General features: G+C 40.5%; 1 protein-coding gene across 6 annotated transcripts in view; it reads right to left on the minus strand.

Annotated features, from left to right (window-relative positions):
• The window catches only part of LOC122056361, a 47728-nt gene extending 25321 nt beyond the window's left edge, over positions 1-22407 (minus strand). For 4 of the 6 annotated variants that reach the window (XM_042618287.1, XM_042618297.1, XM_042618304.1 and 1 more), the window contains exon 1: positions 22036-22406. The gene's annotated coding sequence lies outside the window, so the exon portion shown is untranslated. Of the gene's footprint in view, positions 1-22035 lie in introns of all 6 variants that reach the window. The other 2 variants (XM_042618313.1, XM_042618319.1) reach the window with 1 other exon arrangement.
• Between the last annotated feature and the right edge of the window lie 352 nt (positions 22408-22759).

Raw genomic sequence — 22759 nt, forward strand, 5'->3', positions numbered from 1 at the left:
TAAAAATATTTTTAAAATTACTTAAAAACTAATTTAAAAATACTTTGATTTTTTTTAAAAAAAATATTACTTTAAATATCTTGAAAAATAATGTGCAAATGTTTTGAAAATTTACTTTGAAAACTTTTGAAAAATTGCTTGAAACATTCCTTTGAAAACTTTTAAAACTCTCCATGAAATAGGCATAAAAAATCATTATTGCATCTACTAACTTACGTCATTTACTTTTGGTTTAACTTATTTGCATATATTTTTTGATGAATGTCAAAGGGGGAGAGCAAAAGTTTAAGATAAGAAAAATCATAACCTAAAAATAATGTTAAGAGAACAACATAATTTTTCATACATTCTAGTGTTGTTTTTGTTTTTGTAAATTTTTCTAACTTTAACCTAGGTTGTCAATACATTAAAAAAAGGAGAGATTATTGGTGTACTTAATTAGCGCCAATGTTCAAATTTAGGTTTTGATAAATGATAAATGGATTAAAGTTAGGTGTTATGTTTGTCTAACCTCTTTACTAAATGTGTAAAAATTGATGGATCTAGAGGACTTGACACAAGTTGAAGCTTAGTTCAGTGTGAGGATCTGACAATTAGCACGAAGTCCTAATGTATGATTATGACAGGAAGTCCAGTTAGGATGTTCGATTCTAAATGATTAGCTGAAGTCTAGATGTGCAATTCTTGTAACGACCCAATTTTCCTTATTTTGAGTTCTGAATATCCTTAAAAATATTTGGAAATGCTTTTAAAATATTCTAGAGATTTTTAGAAATTTTTAGAGTATTTTTATGCAAATTTTGGAGTCCGTTTGGTATTTTTACCGAGTGGAGAAAGTTTAAAAAAAAAAAAAAAAGGAAAAATAAAATAAATAACCAAATGCAAGGGCTGGGATTCGAACCCAGCTTCTCTGGCCCAAGCAGCAAACGGCCAACCAACCGAGCTGAGCTCGTTTTGTTAACTAAGTATGTGAACGAATATATTTGAGTTATAGATAGATTCGGATCACTCAAGTTATTAAAGGAGGTTAATTTCTTCCCGAACCCTAAAAACCGCAAATCACTTTCCCCTCCTCACCACGCGACGCCGCCTTCTCCTCTCGGGCGAAAAAGGGGCGACGGCGCTAGGGCTCGTTTCCGGCGGCCGGCGAGGACTTCTTTCCGGGAGTTGTTCGCGGATTCGTGGTCTCCTCGTCAAGGAGAACACGCGGATAGGAAGGGATCGCCGAAACCTTCACCTCATCCGAACCCTAGGTCTCTTTCTCCGGTTGTAAGTCCAAGAACCCATTGTAAGTGCTTCTCACCTGCGGTAGGAGTAGCTTTCGGGGTTTTCGTTTGCGTTTTGTTGTTGTGAAATGAACAACAGTAGCGTTTTTCCTCAGTGTATGTAGTTTCGGATCTTGTTCCTTGATCTGGCAAATAGGTTTAAGTTTTGGTTTCAGTCCTTGATGTTTTATTTAGTGCACGAACAGAAGGTTTGAGGGTTTCCCTTGATACCACAGCATGTTAATTAGGTGTGTTTACCTTACACATCAAGCATGTTTAAGTAGATATATTCTAGTTTAAGCCTGTTGTGTTACCACTGGAATTATACTATCTTGCATTACCTGGAATATTATTGTCGATAGAATTGGCTAACCTCATGTATTAGTACTGAATTAGAAATGCTAGTGCTGATGTATTAGTGCTTTGTTTGGATGCCATCATCCTCAGATGTTTTCTATTGGAAGCATATTTTAGTTCAATAGAAACTGGTTTTAGTGATGAATGCAGTAGGTTCGAACTTTAGTCTTCCTAGCAATTCAATCATGTTAAAGCATGCAAATTGATCATAATTGGTTATGGATAGTTTCGCAGTAGAAAACTGATTACTTGAGATGTGATATACATTGAGTTGATTCAGCTATGTCTCATGAGGCTATATTTTTGGGTTATTTCTAGAGTTCTTACCTTTACATCTGTTAGGTATGAAAAGTTGGTATTGGAGTTAGTTCTGTAGCTTAATGTGAAACAGGGATATGCTTAAATTGCTTAAACCCTTAATGTGAACGTGGCATGTGTTTGAGCTGCTAAATGAGTTGCTTAAATTGCCTCTAATAAATGCCAAGGCATTTTTATTAGAAGAAGTATTTAAAGAAAGATACAAAGAAAAGTATTTTACTTTTAAAAGGCAAGTACCGGACATAATGTCCAAGGGATGGGCTCCAAGTTGCCCCTAGACATAAGGTCTAGAAGTGTCTTAATGGTTTTGGGATTAGCTACCTCAATTCTCATTAAGAAAGGCGCGCAAAGTGCCGGGCCCAAGTTAAGTTGAATATTATTTTGAAAGTATACGAGTATTAATTTGGAAACAAATAGAACAAGTTCTTTTATCTAAGTTGCAAATTTTAGCAAATTAAATTGCTGTTTCCTTTAGAGATGCATGATGTAGTTCTATTTGCTATTTTCATGTTGAGCATGTATTTCCCTATTTTCTTTTATGCTTATGCATTCCGTATCGGATTTTGTGAGTAGAAAGCACTTACTAAGCTTTTAGCTTATAGATACTACTTTTTCCTCCTACTGCAGATATGGATAAAAATAAAGGAAAGGCTAAAGTGGCCTAGAAGAAGGCGACAAGGAGACATTGATGGTGTGTGTGTGGTGACGGATATGGAAGCTTGGGATCTAGCTAATAAATTGCTGCAAGTTAATTTATTTAGTTTTCTTCTTAAATAACTAGGAGAATTTAGAGAAATACAAATTCTGTTACTCTTTCTGTTTTGCTGTTATGAAGTGTTTAAATGTTTTGTTTTTGTTTCTGTTGGATTTCTGGAATCATTCGGATGGTTAAATGCATGGTTAAATGTTTTATGGAAGAAAATGCATATGAGAATTCGGTTTTCATTGTAAAGTAGCCTCAGGTGATTGCTGGTATGTTTATGAGTTTGCTCTATGTAGGAAATCGCCATGTATGCTATTCCGTTGATTGTGGTTAGATGTAAGATTTGTAGGAGTATATGCTAAATATTAGTAGGTATTTACAGATATAACATGTGTAAGTTGCTTTAAATTTTTAATATGAGTAAGTGATGGAATTATGAATACTATAACATGCGTGAGCTTCCATTGGTGATAAATACAGCATGGTAAAGGTTTTGGCAGGTTTTAGTAATTGCTTAGCATGTTGGTATTATTATAACATGCGTGAGTTTCCATTGGTGATAAATACAGCATGGTAAAGGTTTTGCAGGTTTTGGTAATTGCTTAGCATGTTGGTATTATTATAACATGCGTGAGTTTCCATTGGTGATAAATACAGCATGGTAAAGGTTTTGCAGATTTTGGTAATTGCTTAGCATGTTAGTATTATTATATGAGTTTTGTCCTATGGAAGCATTGAGTATAATGTTCAGTAGTTTGAAACATGCGAACAGTAAGTTTAAATTGCAGAATGAAAACTATTTTCCTTTAATAGATGCAAGTTAGGAAAGTTGTAGCAAGCAGTGAGAGTGTTTAAGTTACATGTGTCTGTATGCTATGCTTGTTGTCTCATTTAATTGCATGTTTGATCCTGTGAAAAGATAAACAAGAAAGAAAATAAAAGTATCAAGGAATTTTATGCTGCTATTTAGAGGCATGTTCTGATATATGATATGTTTTCCAATAGTTTAAAATATCTCTGGTCTTGCAGTAGGTAGTATAGTAGTTAGTAGAATCAGTAGCGGTCACCCTCAGAGTAGTAGTAAGGAGGGTGGTTGTTACAGTTGGTATCAAAGCAGGTCCATATTCCCGCAACACACACACATCAGCATCATCCTTGCCGTCTTCAAGTAAGAAAGTATTTAAGTTCTTTCTTTATTGCTTTCCTTTATTTACATTATTATTTGCAGTATGGATTGATAGTTATAAGTGAATGAGTAAGATAAGAGTTTTATTCTTTTAGCTATTTCCTTTCTTAATATATAAATTGGTATGTTTAGAAAGAGTAGAGAAATCATCAAAATTTCTTATTTGTTTAACTAGATGTCGAGAAGAGGACGTCCCCGTACCGCTCGTACTGAGGACCAAGTTCAGGAGGAAGAGAGGCCAGGCTCAACTGAGCCCAATCTTTCTGAAGTTGTTGCCCAACTTCAGAAACAAGTAGCTGAGCAGCAGCAAGTAATTGCCAATCTGATGGCAAATCAACAACCAGTCCCTCCTACTCCTCAAACAGTAACTGTGGAGACTCCAGTGGTAACTGAGGTTCCACCAGCTGCCAAGGAGTCGCCACAACACCCAGAGACAAGAAGCTTACCTTATACAGTGGCTGAAACTAAAACCGGAAGGCTGAGCCCTGGGATGCCCAGGCTTGGTTCAAGACACTGGAGAGCACCATGGAGCTTCTTGACTGGCCAAAAGTCGAGAAGGTCAAGTGTGCCTCCTTCTGCCTGACTGGAGACGCACGCATGTGGTGGGAGAGAGTCAAAAGCAAGAGGGCAGTCAATCAGATGAGATGGATTGATTTTGAGACAGAGTTCTACGACGAGTTCTTTCGCCAAAAGATCACCAACAAGCACTACGAGGAGTTTATGGAGTTCAGACAGGGGGATCTGACAGTGGAGGAAGCAGTTCTAGCTCGTCTCTGCCCAGAACTAGTAAGTACAGAGAAGGAGCGAGTCAGACTAATGCTCAGAATGCTGAAGCCTGTGATATCACTTAATGTGAGCAGTGGGACTCATCAACCCCTGACTGGAGAAGAGTTGGTGAGTAGAGCCTTAGTAGCTGAGCACTACCTGAGCAGCATGAAGGCACAAAGAGAGCAACACAAGCCAATCAAGATGGAGACCAAGACTGGGGGAAATCAGAAACCCCAGTCAAATAATCAGAACTGGAAAGGCAAGGGCACTAAAAGAAAGCGGTGGAATTCGAGAAGGGAGGACCGGAAATCAAACAGACTAAGCTCCTTCCCCCTAAATGTGGGAGAACACATCCAGGAGCCTCTGGCAAGACTGGATGTTATTCTTGTGGTCAAGAAGGACACATGGCCAAGCAAGTTCAAAGCACCCCAGCCACAGCCAATACAATATGGAGCTAAGCCTCAACTACATTATATGCCTGCAACTCTGGAAGGACCTCGGATCGATCGAGGAAGGTTGGAAGCTCCACCGGTTCCACCAATGCCGAGTATTCTCCTTACTAAAGAGGAAGTCGCTAGTGCCTCGTAATAGTCAAGTAGTTATTTTTCGGATATAGCTCTGACTATTTGATCTTGGGCGACCCATTCTTTTCGTATCCATACCTTTTGCCAAAGAATTACAGGTACCTCTGAAGCATGAATTCCAAGTTCACAACCCTACCTTCTGGGGAAGTCATGGAATCTAGTCTGTACCAGTCAGAATTTCAGACCGAGAGCTATGTGTTGATCTGGTAGTCCTCGCTATGCAGGATTTCGATATCATTTTGGGTATGGATTTCCTCAGCAAGTACAGTGCTTCAGTGGACTGCCGCAGAAGAAAAGTGATCTTTAGTCCAGAAGGTGAACCATCCTTTGAATTTACAGGAGTACCAAAGAGGAAGACCCAGAAATTCCTCTCTTCTCTCACAGCTCACCAGATGTTAGCTAAAGGGTGTGCTGGTTTTCTTGCATTCATTGTGAGTACAAAGGAAGAAGAAAGACCTAAGCAGGAGGAAGTTCGGGTAGTCTGTGAGTATCCAGAGGTATTCCCAGAAGAGCTACCTGGACTACCTCCCAACAGAGAAGTGGAGTTTGAGATTCTTGGTACCGGTCCAATTTCAAAAGCTCCATATCGCATGTCTCCAGCAGAGCTAAAAGAGTTACAAGAGCAACTTCAGGAGCTACTTGATAAGGGTTTCATACGCCCTAGTCACTCACCATGGGGAGCTCCTGTGTTGTTTGTCAAGAAGAAGGATGGATCTATGCGGATGTGCATAGATTATAGAGCTCTAAATCAAGTGACCATCAAGAACAGGTATCCACTACCCAGGATCGATGATTTATTTGATCAATTGAAAGGGGCAACAGTGTTCTCCAAGATAGATCTGCGCTCTGGGTACCATCAGTTGAAAGTGAAGGAGAGTGATATACCCAGAACTGCTTTCAGGACCAGATATGGGCACTATGAATTCGTGGTCATGCCTTTCGGTGTGACTAATGCACCTGCAGTCTTCATGGACTTGATGAATAGAGTGTTCAGAGAATACCTCGACAAGTTCGTCATTGTGTTCATAGACGACATTCTAGTCTATTCCAGAACTTCAGAGGAGCATGACACGCACTTGAGAATAGTTCTGCAGACCCTTCAACAAAAGCAACTCTATGCTAAATTCTCAAAGTGCGAGTTCTGGTTGGAACAGGTGGCATTTCTAGGTCACATTGTTTCAAAAGAAGGTATTCAGGTAGATCCAGCCAAAGTAGAAGCGGTCAGCAACTGGAAGAGACCCAAGAATGTCAGGGAGATCAGAAGCTTCCTTGGTTTAGCTGGGTACTACAGGAAATTTGTGGATGACTTTTCCAGGATAGCCTCTCCACTTACAGCCCTCACCAGGAAGAACAAGAAGTTTGAATGGTCAGATAAATGTGAGCAGAGTTTTCAAGAACTCAAGAGGAGACTGACCAGTGCTCCTATACTGACTGTTCCAGAGGGTGACAAGAGTTTTGACATCTACAGTGATGCTTCCAAGATGGGCTTAGGAGCTGTACTCATGCAGGAAGGAAAAGTTATAGCTTATGCTTCGAGACAACTCAAAGACTACGAGAAGAACTACCCCACTCATGATCTAGAGCTGGCAGCTGTAGTCTTTGCACTGAAACTCTGGCGACACTACTTGTATGGAGTCCAGTGCAGAATCTTCACAGACCATCAGAGTCTTAAGTACTTCTTCACTCAGAAGGACTTAAACATGAGACATCGCAGGTGGCTAGAGTTGGTCAAAGATTATGACTGTGAAATCCTCTACCACCCAGGTAAAGCTAATAAAGTGGCAGATGCATTAAGCAGAAAGTCCAGTGCATCCTTGATGTCCTTATCATCATTAGCCCTGCCACTACAGAAAGAGTTGTCAGATTTCGGACTTGAAATTATTTATGGGCAACTCTTTGCATTGACCCTAGAGTCAACCCTGCTTGAGGATATACAGAAAAAGCAAAGTGAGGATCCAGATATCCAAAAGATCAAGCAAGGAATACAAGAAGAAGGAAATTCAGAATTTCGAGTATCAGACAGTGGAATTCTTTATCAGGGAAATCGTCTTTGTGTTCCCAATGATGAAGAGCTGAGAAGGAGAATTTTAGAAGAGGCCCATAGTACGCCATACTCTATGCATCCTGGTTCTACCAAGATGTACCAAGACGTGAAACAGAAGTTCTGGTGGTCTGGACTCAAAAGAGATGTAGCTAAATATGTCAGTACCTGCCTAACATGTCAGAGGGTCAAAGCAGAACACCAGAGACCAGGAGGAGTTTTACAACCTCTTCCAATACCAGAGTGGAAGTGGGAAGACATATCCATGGACTTCATAACAGGTCTCCCAAGAACCACAAATGGATATGATGCGATATGGGTGATAGTAGACAGATTGACCAAGTCTGCTCATTTTCTAGCCATCAAAGTGTCTCACTCTATAGAGCAGTTAGCACAGCTGTATGTTAAAGAGGTGATCAGACTTCACGGAGTTCCCAAATCTATTATTTCTGATAGAGATGGGCGCTTCACCTCTCACTTTTGGGAGTGTGTACAGACTGCACTAGGCACCAAGCTCAAGTTCAGCACAGCCTTCCATCCTCAGACTGATGGACAGACAGAGCGAGTAAATCAGATCCTAGAAGATATGCTCAGGGCTTGTGCATTAGATTTTAAAGGCAGTTGGTGCAAGTATCTGTGCTTAGCTGAGTTTGCCTACAACAATAGCTATCAGGCTACCATCAAGATGGCACCATATGAGGCGTTGTATGGCAGAAAGTGCAGATCACCTATATGCTGGCAAGAAGCAGGTGAAAGAAAAGAAATGGAAGTAGAGCTGGGTATTCAGACAGAGCTGATAGATGAGACCACTCAGGCCATCCAGAAGATCAGACAAAGAATTGAGATTGCCCAGAGCAGACAGAAGAGTTATGCTGACACACGCCGTAGGCCATTGGAATTTCAAGTAGGAGATTCAGTTTTCCTCAAGGTCGCTCCTATGAAGGGAGTGATGAGATTTGGCAAGAAGGGCAAATTAAGTCCTCGTTATGTAGGACCTTACCTGATCATAGAGAGGATTGGGAAAGTAGCTTACAGACTGGACTTACCACAAGACATGTCAGCAATACACAATGTGTTTCATGTCTCCATGTTAAAGAAGTGCCTCCATGACCCTAGCCAAGTGATTGAGCCTCAGTCAGTGCAGATCCAAGAGGATCTTAGTTATGAGAGTAGACCTACACAGATAGTGGATAGAGCAGTCAAGAGGCTAAGGAACAAAGAAGTGCCACTGGTGAAGGTCGTCTGGCAGAACCAGAAGCACGAGGAAGTCACTTGGGAACGAGAGGACAGTATGAGGCAGAAATATCCAGAACTATTCTAAGTTCGAGGACGAACTTTTTATAAGGTATGGGGAGTTGTAACGACCCAATTTTCCTTATTTTGAGTTCTGAATATCCTTAAAAATATTTGGAAATGCTTTTAAAATATTCTAGAGATTTTTAGAAATTTTTAGAGTATTTTTATGCAAATTTTGGAGTCCGTTTGGTATTTTTACCGAGTGGAGAAAGTTAAAAAAAAAAAAAAAAAGGAAAAATAAAATAAATAACCAAATGCAAGGGCTGGGATTCGAACCCAGCTTCTCTGGCCCAAGCAGCAAACGGCCAACCAACCGAGCTGAGCTCGTTTTGTTAACTAAGTATGTGAACGAATATATTTGAGTTATAGATAGATTCGGATCACTCAAGTTATTAAAGGAGGTTAATTTCTTCCCGAACCCTAAAAACCGCAAATCACTTTCCCCTCCTCACCACGCGACGCCGCCTTCTCCTCTCGGGCGAAAAAGGGGCGACGGCGCTAGGGCTCGTTTCCGGCGGCCGGCATGGATTCGTGGTCTCCTCGTCAAGGAGAACACGCGGATAGGAAGGGATCGCCGAAACCTTCACCTCATCCGAACCCTAGGTCTCTTTCTCCGGTTGTAAGTCCAAGAACCCATTGTAAGTGCTTCTCACCTGCGGTAGGAGTAGCTTTCGGGGTTTTCGTTTGCGTTTTGTTGTTGTGAAATGAACAACAGTAGCGTTTTTCCTCAGTGTATGTAGTTTCGGATCTTGTTCCTTGATCTGGCAAATAGGTTTAAGTTTTGGTTTCAGTCCTTGATGTTTTATTTAGTGCACGAACAGAAGGTTTGAGGGTTTCCCTTGATACCACAGCATGTTAATTAGGTGTGTTTACCTTACACATCAAGCATGTTTAAGTAGATATATTCTAGTTTAAGCCTGTTGTGTTACCATTGGAATTATACTATCTTGCATTACCTGGAATATTATTGTCGATAGAATTGGCTAACCTCATGTATTAGTACTGAATTAGAAATGCTAGTGCTGATGTATTAGTGCTTTGTTTGGATGCCATCATCCTCAGATGTTTTCTATTGGAAGCAGATTTTAGTTCAATAGAAACTGGTTTTAGTGATGAATGCAGTAGGTTCGAACTTTAGTCCTCCTAGCAATTCAATCATGTTAAAGCATGCAAATTGATCATAATTGGTTATGGATAGTTTCGCAGTAGAAAACTGATTACTTGAGATGTGATATACATTGAGTTGATTCAGCTATGTCTCATGAGGCTATATTTTTGGGTTATTTCTAGAGTTCTTACCTTTACATCTGTTAGGTATGAAAAGTTGGTATTGGAGTTAGTTCTGTAGCTTAATGTGAAACAGGGATATGCTTAAATTGCTTAAACCCTTAATGTGAACGTGGCATGTGTTTGAGCTGCTAAATGAGTTGCTTAAATTGCCTCTAATAAATGCCAAGGCATTTTTATTAGAAGAAGTATTTAAAGAAAGATATAAAGAAAAGTATTTTACTTTTAAAAGGCAAGTACCGGACATAATTGTTGGTGCAACCTTAGGTCAAGGTTGACCTGGTTGACCCGACTCGAGTTGACTTGACTCGAGTTGTATTTTGATGTTTGACTTGGGAAGATTGTTGATGCAACCTTAGGTCAAGGTTGACCTAGTTGAGTTGCATGTTGATGTTTGACACTCGTGAGAGAGTTCTATTCTTGATGTGGGACAAGAATAGATGTTTGGGAGATTATTGGTGCAACCGTAGGTCAAGGTTGACCTGGTTGACCTGATTCGGGAAAAGTCCAAGTATGGAGACTTGGCACGGAAAAGTCCAAGCAGGGAGCTTGGCACTGGAAAAGTCCAAGTATGGAGACTTGGCACGGGAAAGTCCAAGCAGGGAGCTTGGCACGCGAAAAGTCCAAGTATGGAGACTTGGCACAGGAAAGTCCAAACAGGAGTTTGCACGGGGAGAAATCCTAGTGAGTGAAGCTAGGTGAAGGTGAAAGTCCCGGTGAGTGAAGCCAGCATCGAAATCCTGGTGAGTGAAGCGGTGAAAATCCTAGTGAGTGAAGCTAGGTGAATGAGAAAGTCCTAACGGGATGTTAGGCGGTGTGGAAAGTCCCGGTGAGTGAAGCAGGCGGTGTGGAGAGTCCCGGTGAGTGAAGCCGGGCGGTGGGAAAGTCCTAAGCGGGATGTTAGGCGGTGTGGAAATCTGGTGAGTGAAGCCGGGTGAAAGTCCCTGGTGAGTGAAGCCGAGCAGGAAAATCCGATGGATCGGGGATGATCGGACATCCGGTGTTGAGGAAAGTCCAAGTAGGTCAAAGGATTGACCGGACATGGCGAGTCGAAGTCAAGGGAGTGACCGGATGCTAGGAATTAAGTACCAACAGTCGAGGTTGACCGAATGTTGGTTTGGGAGACTTGGGACTTGGTTTGGGCAAAAACCAAGCTCTGGATCGGTCTGCAGACCGACACTGATCGGTCCAGTGACCGATCAGGATGATGCCTGATCCGTCTCCACGACCGATCAGGAGATCTGGCGATAACTGATCGGTCTCCACGACCGATCGAGACGGCCGGGAGAGGTGGGATCGGCGTGGACCGATCCGGTGTACCGATCGGTCCACGACCGATCAGAAACGCGAAAAGTTGGGCAACTTTGATGAAGCGATCGATGGTCCGGGACCGTCGATGGGTTCCCGATCGGTCCACGCATCGATCAGGCACTAGCCGCTGCAACGCAACGCCAGATTTCTTCTCCGGCTTCGCTTCGCGGTATAAAAGGATTGAGGCATCTTCGCGAGAACCTCTTCCTCTCCCGTTCTAAGTCTTCTTTGTGCTTGAGCTTTGTTGAGCTCCTCAGAAGCTTCGCGTGAGTTTCATTCTACGACTGGGTCAGCTGCTGCTGCTCGCTCTCCAGTCGACGAGAAGGCAAGCGTGCTTGTTTTACATTCATATTGCTCTTGCTTCTTGCTGTATTTCTTGTACACTTATCTTGCTGTTGCAAGAGACTTTGTGGTGAGGTTTCTCCACCCACAAGGAGTATATTATTAGCCGGTTCTCCGGGGACTCATCCACCGACGGATTGATAGGGCTCGTCCACCTCACGGACACGCCGAGGAGTAGGAGTTCATCTCCGAACCTCGTTACATCCTTGCGTTTGAGGTTTGCTTTCTTCTCCTTAGTTTCTTTCTTGTATTTCCGCTGCGCTAACTCGACATTGTAGAAAGAAACGAACGAATTGGGGTCGGCTATTCACACCCCCCTCTCTAGCCGTACGAAGGATCCTAACAAGTGGTATCAGAGCGAGGCCGCTCTTCATCGGATCAACACCCGTGGGAGCAAAGCTAGAGATGGATCAATTCGGAGAAGACATCACGATTCCACCCTTCTACAACGACAACTTCACATATTGGAAGGTAAGGATGATGTATTTTCTTAGGACTAATATGTTGAACTGGTTTTGTGTACAAGAAGGGTTTTCTCCTCCAATGGATAAAGAAGGAGAGCCTCTAGAGAAGAACAAGTGGACAAAGGAACAAGTCCACCAATCCACGATCAACAATGAGGTAACTAAAACAATTGAATTTTCATTACCTACTAATATTTTGTGTAAGATAGGTAAATACAACAATGCCAAGGAATTGTGGGATAATTTGGCCAAGTATCATGAGGAGAGCTCCACTTCAAGCCATGAAGAGGAGCCTAGTGAGCCAAGTAGCTCACATCATGGAGGGAGTGAATTGGGAGTTGAGGGCTACTCAACATCCAAGGAAGAAGAGGAGGAGAGTTCCTCTTGCTCAAGTTCGGAGCAAGAAGAAGAAGTGTCCACCTCCGGAAGGGATGAAGGAGAGAGTCATCCATCCCAAACCCTAGGTAACTCAAGCATTTTAGTTTCAAATAAATTACATATATTATGCTTTGAGTGTAGGGAGTATGGACATTACAAGAGCAAATGTCCAAAGAGAGTTAGGAAGACTCCACCGGCACCAAAGGTCAAGGTAGCCGGAGTCCCGACACGCAAGGGCAAGGAGCACGTGGTGTGCTTCCAATGCAAGCGAAGGGGACATTATCGGAGTCATTGTCCGAGGGGGAGGCAACCTCACAAGGGCAAGAGACCGGGCACATCGATAGGGGGAGCTAAGGCAAACCCTAAGGTAACCTCTAAGGTTCATTTTTGCAATTCTAATAAAATGCATGCTAGGAGTTTTATTGCAATTGCAAATAATGATAAGCATGATAATCTTAGGAATCAATATATGTGCTTAGGTGCCAAACATGTGAGCCTAGATAAGGATAACACTAGGAAGGCTAACCCTAGGATCAACCCATCTAAGGCTAAGGATAACCTAGGTAGGAATCCTAAATCAACTAGACATATGCCTAGGAATACCTCAAGGAAGAGTGATAAATCAAAAATTGAGGTATTAGAGAAGGAGAATCAAGTCTTGAGGTCAAGACTTGATAATTTAGAAAAGGCTCTTAAAAACATGGAGAAGTCATCTCTAGGGTTTAAGAGTCAAAAACCCAAGTCCAAGGACAAGAAAGGTTTGGGTCACAAACCTAAGTCCCAAATGGTCAAGCCCACTTATCATAATGTTCCATTCGATTATGGAACAAAACCTAGGGCTAGGAAGACCACTACCAAGGTCACAAGGGGAGTCACCTCTATAGTTGACCTTGATGAGACCCAAATGACCAAGGCTTTAAAGCCTAAGAGGGTCATTAGGAGGGTTGCTAGGGAAGTCATCCCTAGTGAATATTTAGTGAACCCAATGAGCTCACATAGATATTGGGTTCCTAGGAGCATCTTCTCTATCCCATAGATGGGTTAGAGAGTGTCAACTCCAATAAGAAGGGTAGTTAACCCAACTTTGAGGAAATTGACACTCAAGGAGCATTTTCAAGGTTTTTGAGAACCTTTGAAAATGAAATGGAATAATCTTTATCATTCACTCCTTGGAAGAGTAAAGTGTGCCAAAGTGAGAATATATTAATCTTACTTTAGATTGACACAATTTGGAAAAACCTAGAAAAATATCAAATTGGGATTTTGATATTCTCTTAGGTAATCAAGGCAATCCGGGCCTTAATTTAGAAGTGCTACTCTTGTAATGGTATAAATCAAACAAGAGATCAAGAGATGCCAATTTAGGTTTTGACATTTTCTTGGAGCACTTTGGGCAATCTAGGGTTAGATTTTAAGTTAGCTAAGGCTAAGGATACTTAGATAGGTAATCTAGGTATTTCATTTGTGCTAACTTACCATGATTGTTTGCCATATGCCATGTCATGACATCATATTTAAGTTATGATCACTTGAAATGTCATGATAATGCTTAGGTTATCTATATGTCATGCTCTAGTCAAGTTTCTTACTTTATGCCATGACATCATGACTTTGGCACATGTTTTCCATTTATGATATCATTTATGCCATGTCATCATCTCTTGCATTAATAATCAATGAATTTGATTTAAGGATAAAAACACATTTTGATATTGAGATCAAAGTGTAGTTTAGCAAATGCATGAGAACTTAGTCTAAGATAACCTAAACCCATATCTCACATCAAATTGACTTGAATGTGGTTTGATACACCTTAGATGTGTGTGAGATATTAGGATCATGAGTTAGGATCAAGGTGCATAGTCCTTGTACCTAGATGACCCTAATTCAAGAAAGGAGGGATCATAGGGAAAGCTTGTGTACAAGTCATGTACATTTAGCCCTAAGATTATGGTCCTAAATTCAAATGGTTTTAAAAGCATTTTAAAATTGATTTGAAAAACCTTGATGAAGCTTTCCTAGTGATAGCATTCTTCATTGAGCAAGATGATACAAAGTTGAGTTAAAACTTGAACTATTTCAAAGTTTTTGAACTTTGTATCAAGATTTGAAAATGGAAACTATTTTCATAGAAAATTATTTTTCCATGATAGTGTATGATATGAGGAATGTATCCTCAAAATTTCACAATTTTTCGAATTTTCTGGAATTTATTAGGGGTTTCTGAATTTGGGAGGAAAATCGAAATCTCTGATTTCAGATCTGGATCGGTCACCGGAAGGGCTGGATCGGTCACTGGACCGATCCAGAGTCCTGTGGATCGGTCCGGTGACCGATCCGGTGAGGTCTGATAGCGTGCCAATGTGCTGAAATTCGACTGCATGTCTGAAATTTCGGCTGAAAGTTGGTTTTTAGATTTATAAAGGTTTGAAACTCTCCAAGACATTGTTGGTGCAATGGTCAGGGGAGTTGGCCTTTAGGGGAGTTTTAACTATTAGTCAAGGGGAGTTTTTACTCCTTGAGGATTAGTGATATGGGATTATCACTAAGTGGATTGTTGAGCTTAGTATCAAGGGGAAAATAAGAGTTTCAATGAAAGGTATGGGACTTTCATTAGGAAGAAACTCTTGACCTTGATACCCTCCTTATTCTTTTTGATGTGTGTCAAAAAGGGGAGAGTGTTCATTGGAGAATTATTAGAGAACCCAAGTTAGGTTATCGGTTTAACCTAAGCTAGGGAAGATTGTCAAGGAATGTTCGAGGAAGAACATTGGAATTCTTTTTGATGTGTGTCAAAAAGGGGGAGAATTATTGGAGAACCCAAGTTAGGTTATCAGGTTAACCTAAGGGGAGAATGTCCAAAGAATGTTCAAGGAAAGAACATTGGACATGGGAAGATGGTTGGAAAACCTAAGTTAGGTTATCGGGTTAACCTAACTTGATTATGAGTTTTGTCAAACATCAAAAAGGGGGAGATTGTTGGTGTAACCTTAGGTCAAGGTTGACCCGACTCGAGTTGACTTGACTCGAGTTGTATTTTGATGTTTGACTTGGGAAGATTGTTGATGCAACCTTAGGTCAAGGTTGACCTAGTTGAGTTGCATGTTGATGTTTGACACTCGTGAGAGAGTTCTATTCTTGATGTGGGACAAGAATCCATGTCTGGGAGATTCTTGGTGCAACCGTAGGTCAAGGTTGACCTGATTCGGGGAAAAAGTCCAAGTATGGAGACTTGGCAACGGAAACGTACAAGCAGGGCTCTTGGCACTGGAAAAGTCCAAGTATGGAGACTTGGCACGGAGAAGTCCAAGCAGGGCAGGCGAAAAGTCCAAGTATGGAGACTTGGCGGGGAAAGTCCAAACAGGGAGTTTGGCACGGGAGAAATCCTAGTGAGTGAAGCTAGGTGAAGGTGAAAGTCACGGTGAGTGAAGCGGGCAGTATTGGGAAATCGTGAGTGAAGCGGTGAAAATCCTAGTGAGTGAAGCTAGGTGAATGAGAAAGTCCTAACTGGATGTTAGGCGGTGTGGAAAGTCCCGGTGAGTGAAGCCGAGGCGGTGTGGAGAGTCCCGTGAGTGAAGCGGTGGGAAAGTCCTAAGGATGTTAGGCAGTGGAAATCTGGTGAGTGAAGTCGGTGAAAGTCACGGTGAGTGAAGCCGGGCAGGGAAAATCCGGATGGATCGGGGATGATCGGACATCCGGTGTTGAGGAAAGTCCAAGTAGGTCAAAGGATTGACCGGACACTTGGGAATTCTAGCAGTCGAGGGAGTGACCGGATGCTAGAATTAAGTACCAACAGTCGAGGTTGACCGAATGTTGGTTTGGGAGACTTGGGACTTGGTTTGGGCAAAACCAAGCTGGATCGATCGGCCCGCATCGATGATACGTTAGTGTATCCGATCGTGCGGTGACCGATCGATAACAAGGCAAAGAAGCTTCGATCGGTTCGGGACCGATCGGCGATAACTGATCGGTCTCCGACCGATCGAGACGCCGGAGAGGTGGGATCGGTGCGGACCGATCCGGTGTGGCTTGATCGGTCCACGCACCGATCAGAAACCGAAAGTTGGGCAACTTTACTGAATGAAGCCGATCGGTCCGGGACCGATCGATGGGTTCTCGATCGGTCCACGCATCGTCAGGGCACTAGCTGCAACGCAACGGCCAGATTTCTTCTCCGCCGCTTCGTCGGTATAAAAGGATTGAGGGCATCTTACGAGAACTCCTCCTCTCCCCAAGTCGTGCTTGAGCTTTGTTGAGCTCCTCCGAAGCTTCGCGTGAGTTTCATTCTACGACTGGGTCAGCTGCTGCTGCTCGCTCTTCCGTGAAGTTGCTGCTTCGTCAACGGAAACCAGTCGAAGGCAAGCTAGCGTTTGTTTTTACATTCATATTGCTCTTGCTTCTTGCTGTATTTCTTGTACACTTATCTTGCTGTTGCAAGATACTTTGTGGTGAGGTTTCTCCACCCACAAGGAGTATATTATTAGCCGGTTCTCCGGGGACTCATCCACCGACGGATTGATAGGGCTCGTCCACCTCACGGACACGCCGAGGAGTAGGAGTTCATCTCCGAACCTCGTTACATCCTTGCGTTTGAGGTTTGCTTTCTTCTCCTTAGTTTCTTTCTTGTATTTCCGCTGCGCTAACTCGACATTGTAGAAAGAAACGAACGAATTGGGGTCGGCTATTCACACCCCCCTCTCTAGCCGTACGAAGGATCCTAACAATAATGTCCAAGGGATGGGCTCCAAGTTGCCCCTAGACATAAGGTCTAGAAGTGTCTTAATGGTTTTGGGATTAGCTACCTCAATTCTCATTAAGAAAGGCGCGCAAAGTGGTACAATGCCGGGCCCAAGTTAAGTTGAATATTATTTTGAAAGTATACGAGTATTAATTTGGAAACAAATAGAACAAGTTCTTTTATCTAAGTTGCAAATTTTAGCAAATTAAATTGCTGTTTCCTTTAGAGATGCATGATGTAGTTCTATTTGCTATTTTCATGTTGAGCATGTATTTCCCTGTTTTCTTTTATGCTTATGCATTCCGTATCGGATTTTGTGAGTAGAAAGCACTTACTAAGCTTTTAGCTTATAGATACTACTTTTTCCTCCTACTGCAGATATGGATAAAAATAAAGGAAAGGCTAAAGTGGCCTAGAAGAAGGCGACAAGGAGACATTGATGGTGTGTGTGTGGTGACGGATATGGAAGCTTGGGATCTAGCTAATAAATTGCTGCAAGTTAATTTATTTAGTTTTCTTCTTAAATAACTAGGAGAATTTAGAAATACAAATTCGTTACTCTTTCTGTTTTGCTGTTATGAAGTGTTTAAATGTTTTGTTTTGTTTCGTTGGATTTCGGAATCATTCGGATGGTTAAATGCATGGTTAAATGTTTTATGGAAGAAAATGCATATGAGAATTTGGTTTTCATTGTAAAGTAGCCTCGGTGATTCTTTGGTATGTTTATGAGTTTGCTCTATGTAGGAAATCGCCATGTATGCTATTCCGTTGATTGTGGTTAGATGTAAGATTTGTAGGAGTATATGCTAAATATTAGTAGGTATTTACAGATATAACATGTGTAAGTTGCTTTAAATTTTTAATATGAGTAAGTGATGGAATTATGAATACTATAACATGCGTGAGCTTCCATTGGTGATAAATACAGCATGGTAAAGGTTTTGCAGATTTTGGTAATTGCTTAGCATGTTGGTATTATTATAACATGCGTGAGCTTCCATTGGTGATAAATACAGCATGGTAAAGGTTTTGCAGATTTTGGTAATTGCTTAGCATGTTGGTATTATTATAACATGCGTGAGCTTCCATTGGTGATAAATACAGCATGGTAAAGGTTTTGCAGATTTTGGTAATTGCTTAGCATGTTAGTATTATTATATGAGTTTTGTCCTATGGAAGCATTGAGTATAATGTTCAGTAGTTTGAAACATGCGAACAGTAAGTTTAAATTGCAGAATGAAAACTATTTTCCTTTAATAGATGCAAGTTAGGAAAGTTGTAGCAAGCAGTGAGAGTGTTTAAGTTACATGTGTCTGTATGCTATGCTTGTTGTCTCATTTAATTGCATGTTTGATCCTGTGAAAAGATAAACAAGAAAGAAAATAAAAGTATCAAGGAATTTTATGCTGCTATTTAGAGGCATGTTCTGATATATGATATGTTTTCCAATAGTTTAAAATATCTCTGGTCTTGCAGTAGGTAGTATAGTAGTTAGTAGAATCAGTAGCGGTCACCCTCAGAGTAGTAGTAAGGAGGGTGGTTGTTACAATTCTAGTAGGAAGACCTGGTGGGCCAAGAAGAAGTCAAGTGACTGCAAATGGTAAGTGAAGGTAAGTTACTGAAGGAGAAAAATCTGATCAGAATGAGTCATGGTGGGATTATAGGCACGGTTTAGCTTAGAGTCATTTAAGAAGTCTAAGCTGAGATAGACCATGACTAGATCCTGGTCTTAAAAAGATAAGATCTAAGTTATAAATTGATCATATTTTTTTGATGTGCTAACTCCGTTGTAGGATAATTTTTATTGCTTGGACTAACGTGTTTTTGTAGGAAATCAAAATTGCAAGTTAGCTGAAAAAGGGTCTCTAGGCGCCCGGACTGAGTCCAGGTGCTTGGATTGGCATGAACCTAGGCACCCAAGAAGATGAGTTGGCGCATGTTGATTGTCTATCACACGTCAGAGTCCAAGCGTTCGGACCAGTGTAGGCGCCTAGAGATGGATGATTTTTTAGAGATAAAGTTTTGACTAGGCATGGACACATCAGTGATCCAAGCGCCCATACTGGGTCCAAGCATCAGGACATGGATAAGTCAGCGACGAAGCAGGATCGGATAGGCCTCGATCCAGGCACCCGAGGGTGGTCTAGGTGCCCGAAAATGACTATAAAAGAACATTCGACCAGCAGCCACAAAAAACTTCAACACGAGCTCCAACGATCATTTTGTGACTTTGTCTTCACGTTGCAGCTTCACTATTGCTCTACTACACCTGCCTACATTGTTGCTCTACTACAATGCTATGACACCGACTCCAAGCTTCAACTTCCATTTACTACAAGTTGGTATATTTTAATTTAAGTTGCAATTATCCATTACTTATTATTGAATAGAGGAAGTGTAGGATTATTACAATTCCTTCAATTATTTATATTTGGATTATTCTTCATGTGGTTCTGGAAGAGAATTTAATGGATTACCTATTGATAGATCCAAGGGACCTGAGTCTTGGAGTAAGAGTCGTCGAAGACTCTAAACCAAGTAACTTACAGCATTGTGTGTGTTTGTTTTTCATTTTTATTATTTCCGCTACCCACTTGATTTCAATTCAAAAGAAAAGATTTTAAAATACACGTGATTTACTTCTTTCTCACATGCCAACAGTCCTATCGATACTAAGTCTCAAAATCTATTATTGTAGTAGAGGTATGTTTGGGAGGAGGGTCATAAGGTTGAATTTAAAAAAATTTGGAATAACTGATGCACGTATAGAGACATGTTATACAAGTGCAGACAAAGGGGCACTAGGACATCTGAGATCCCTGATGCAGTTTGGGAGGCTTAGAGAGTCATTTGGTCTCCCCAACATTAAGATTCTAATTCATCGATTGCTCGAGGCAATCACAATTCATAGCCTACTAGGCCGAGCATCAAATCCACAAAGCATATTGTTGGATCCCATTCTATTATGAAGCATGTCTCTGACTTGGTAAATTTAAATATAAATTTTTTTTATATATGTTATTTTATTAGTTTTAATGTACTTGCATTCTCTATACAAAGGCTGCTGAATTACAAAGACCTGTTAATTGTTGGGAGGTATTTAACAAGATCCATAAGAAGGAGGATGAGTCATTTGTCAATCAATGTTCCTCAATAATTAACATAAGAATATTAACTTTTGTGAATATATTTGTAGACTTTATATGGAGGTTAATAAAATCATTATTTTGACACAAGAAGCAATGCCCACTAGAGTTACATAGACGTCTTAGCCTAATGCAGAAGGAGAGGGATCACAACCTCTTTCCACTGATAAGGTTAATGACATTTATTATGATGTCGTTGGTGGAAGGAAGAAGACCTCCCTCTACAGACTTGGCTCAAAGCCAAAGTTGCCTTTGATCGAATGAGGGCCCTAGGCATCAGGGGAAGTGCTAATTCCTCCTCCTCATATAGTGAGGTATAAGAATTGCCAATGGAAAATCAGGATTTGTGATTCCCCCATTGAGTAATCATTTTAACGTATGTTATCGTTTATCTTAGTTTTTAATTTTTCTTTGTGTTTTAATCAAAAATATTGCTATTACTTTTTTTTTTTAAATTATATGTATCTCTAATTGTATTATAATTTTTGATGTTGCATATTTCTATTACTATATCCAAATATCCAAAATATAAAGTGAAGTATATTTTTTTATTTTGTATTAAATTTTCATCAAGGATTTCTTGTATGGATGATATAAACTTTGTACCCAAATTTTAGATATACTATGCAATAGATCTTATAAGTTTTTGATGTTATTTTTTATTTTTTGCCCGAGGGCGTAGCGCAGACTGTGGGTGCATGACATCTTTGGCGTAATGGCCAGAGGTTGATTATCAGGAATTGACGATCTGGGATTTACCCCACCATGCGCCTATGGCCTATGTACCTGCATGTACCTCTCTCCATATTCGTAGGGCTGACATTAGCGAGGAATTGTATGTGTGTGTATGAATTGTATTGGTTAAATTGATATGTATATTTGTTTATGTGATTTTGTATTGTGAGCTTATTGATATGTATTGTATTGTGAGTTTGTTATGAAAATCATTGTTTATGATAATTATATTTGATTATATTTGGATGTAAACAAGAAAAATGGATGAAAATGGGCAGTTGCTTTAAAATTTTTTTTAACAAAAATTAGCTAATATTCGCCGCCAATATATCGACAAATTCCGTTTATCGCTAATACATCTCCGTTGCAAATTAGCGACCGATATTAACTTATCGTTGCTAATTACCGATGAATTTATATAAACTCCATCGCTAATTTATTTATGGAATCTAAATTCCGTTCAAGCTAATTAACAATAGATTTATTTAAATCTGTTGCTAAGTAGCTTAATAGAATATAACATCGGAATATATAAATCTATCGCTATTTTTAGCATCGGAATATACAAATCTATTGCTAATCAACGATTGCATTGTATATTCTGTTGTAAAAATATCAACGATGGAATATATTCCGTTGTTAATCTATCATGGATCTGTCGCTATATATAATTAGTGACAGAATAAGTCCATCACTACACTCAGGATTTTTTGTAGTGGGTGACAGTGTCGACACGGTGCTCATGGCTCACAATCTGGATAGGTCATTCGAGCCGGCTCCGCCATTGCAAATATGTATCATATTTTTGTAGCATTTTTTTAACTTAGTAAACTTACTTTTCAGTATGAAATATTCAGATACCATTCACTTATTTATACAACTACAAATTATTTCTTTCTTAGATAAGCTCCCTTTCCTCAAAGCAATTTTGAGCATGCGCACGTATAGGAAAGAAACTACTGTATTGTCATCAGAAAAATAAGTAATTAAAAAGGAGGAGAAAAGAGAATAAAAAAATAAACAGTCAGAACAGAAAATAAAAATCCTTCCTTCCGAACTTCAAATTGGTGATAATTAACACTGTAAAGCAGGGGGGAAAATAACAAAAAGGCTTACCTTCTTGACTGGAGAGTCATCGCGCAGACCTGAGAAACAAAATTTCTCTCATTCTTCATCAAATAATGCATATTCATTCCTTTTTTGCAGCTGTGTTAGGAGAAACAGGGGAAAGAAATGAAGAAGAAGATGATGAAGAGAAGAAGGTGCCAAAGGGCCAAAGAGGGAGAAGCCGACGAAGGACAGCCGTGTCGCAGTGCACGCGGGGATTTGTATGTATTCTTCCGCCGCTGGCTGGCTGGCTGGCTGCTGCTCTGCTCGCCTTTTTGTCTCTCTCAGCATGTGAGTCTGACACCTGGAGCAGAATAAAGGAAAAGTTCTTGTGCAATTTCCTGCCCATTTCTTGCTTTCTTTTCTTCGGTTAGCTTTTTCGCTTTCTTTTTTGGTGCAACGTCAACGCATTATTCCTCTCAAAGATTTCATCATATCTTGTTCTGTTGACTCAGTATCCAAATTATTAGCACTAACACTTGTAAATTTATTACAATAACAATACTTCCATGACAAATTTAAACTCTTATCCATCCACTCCTAGATTTTATATGATGTTAAAATGTGAGGTATATATGATTCTCCGGTGTCCTTTGGAATCTACTTTAGGCTTCAAAATGACATTTAGCTAAGACATGTGATGGCGATGAATATGGCGGGCCACTTGATTAATTTGGGAGCAGTTGTTTTGCCTTCACACCTCACCACCGCATCCCTGGCGACACAAGAGAGC

The sequence above is a fragment of the Zingiber officinale genome, chromosome 1B (genome assembly GCF_018446385.1).
Source record: "Zingiber officinale cultivar Zhangliang chromosome 1B, Zo_v1.1, whole genome shotgun sequence".
In the NCBI taxonomy this organism is placed as follows: Eukaryota; Viridiplantae; Streptophyta; class Magnoliopsida; order Zingiberales; family Zingiberaceae; genus Zingiber; species Zingiber officinale.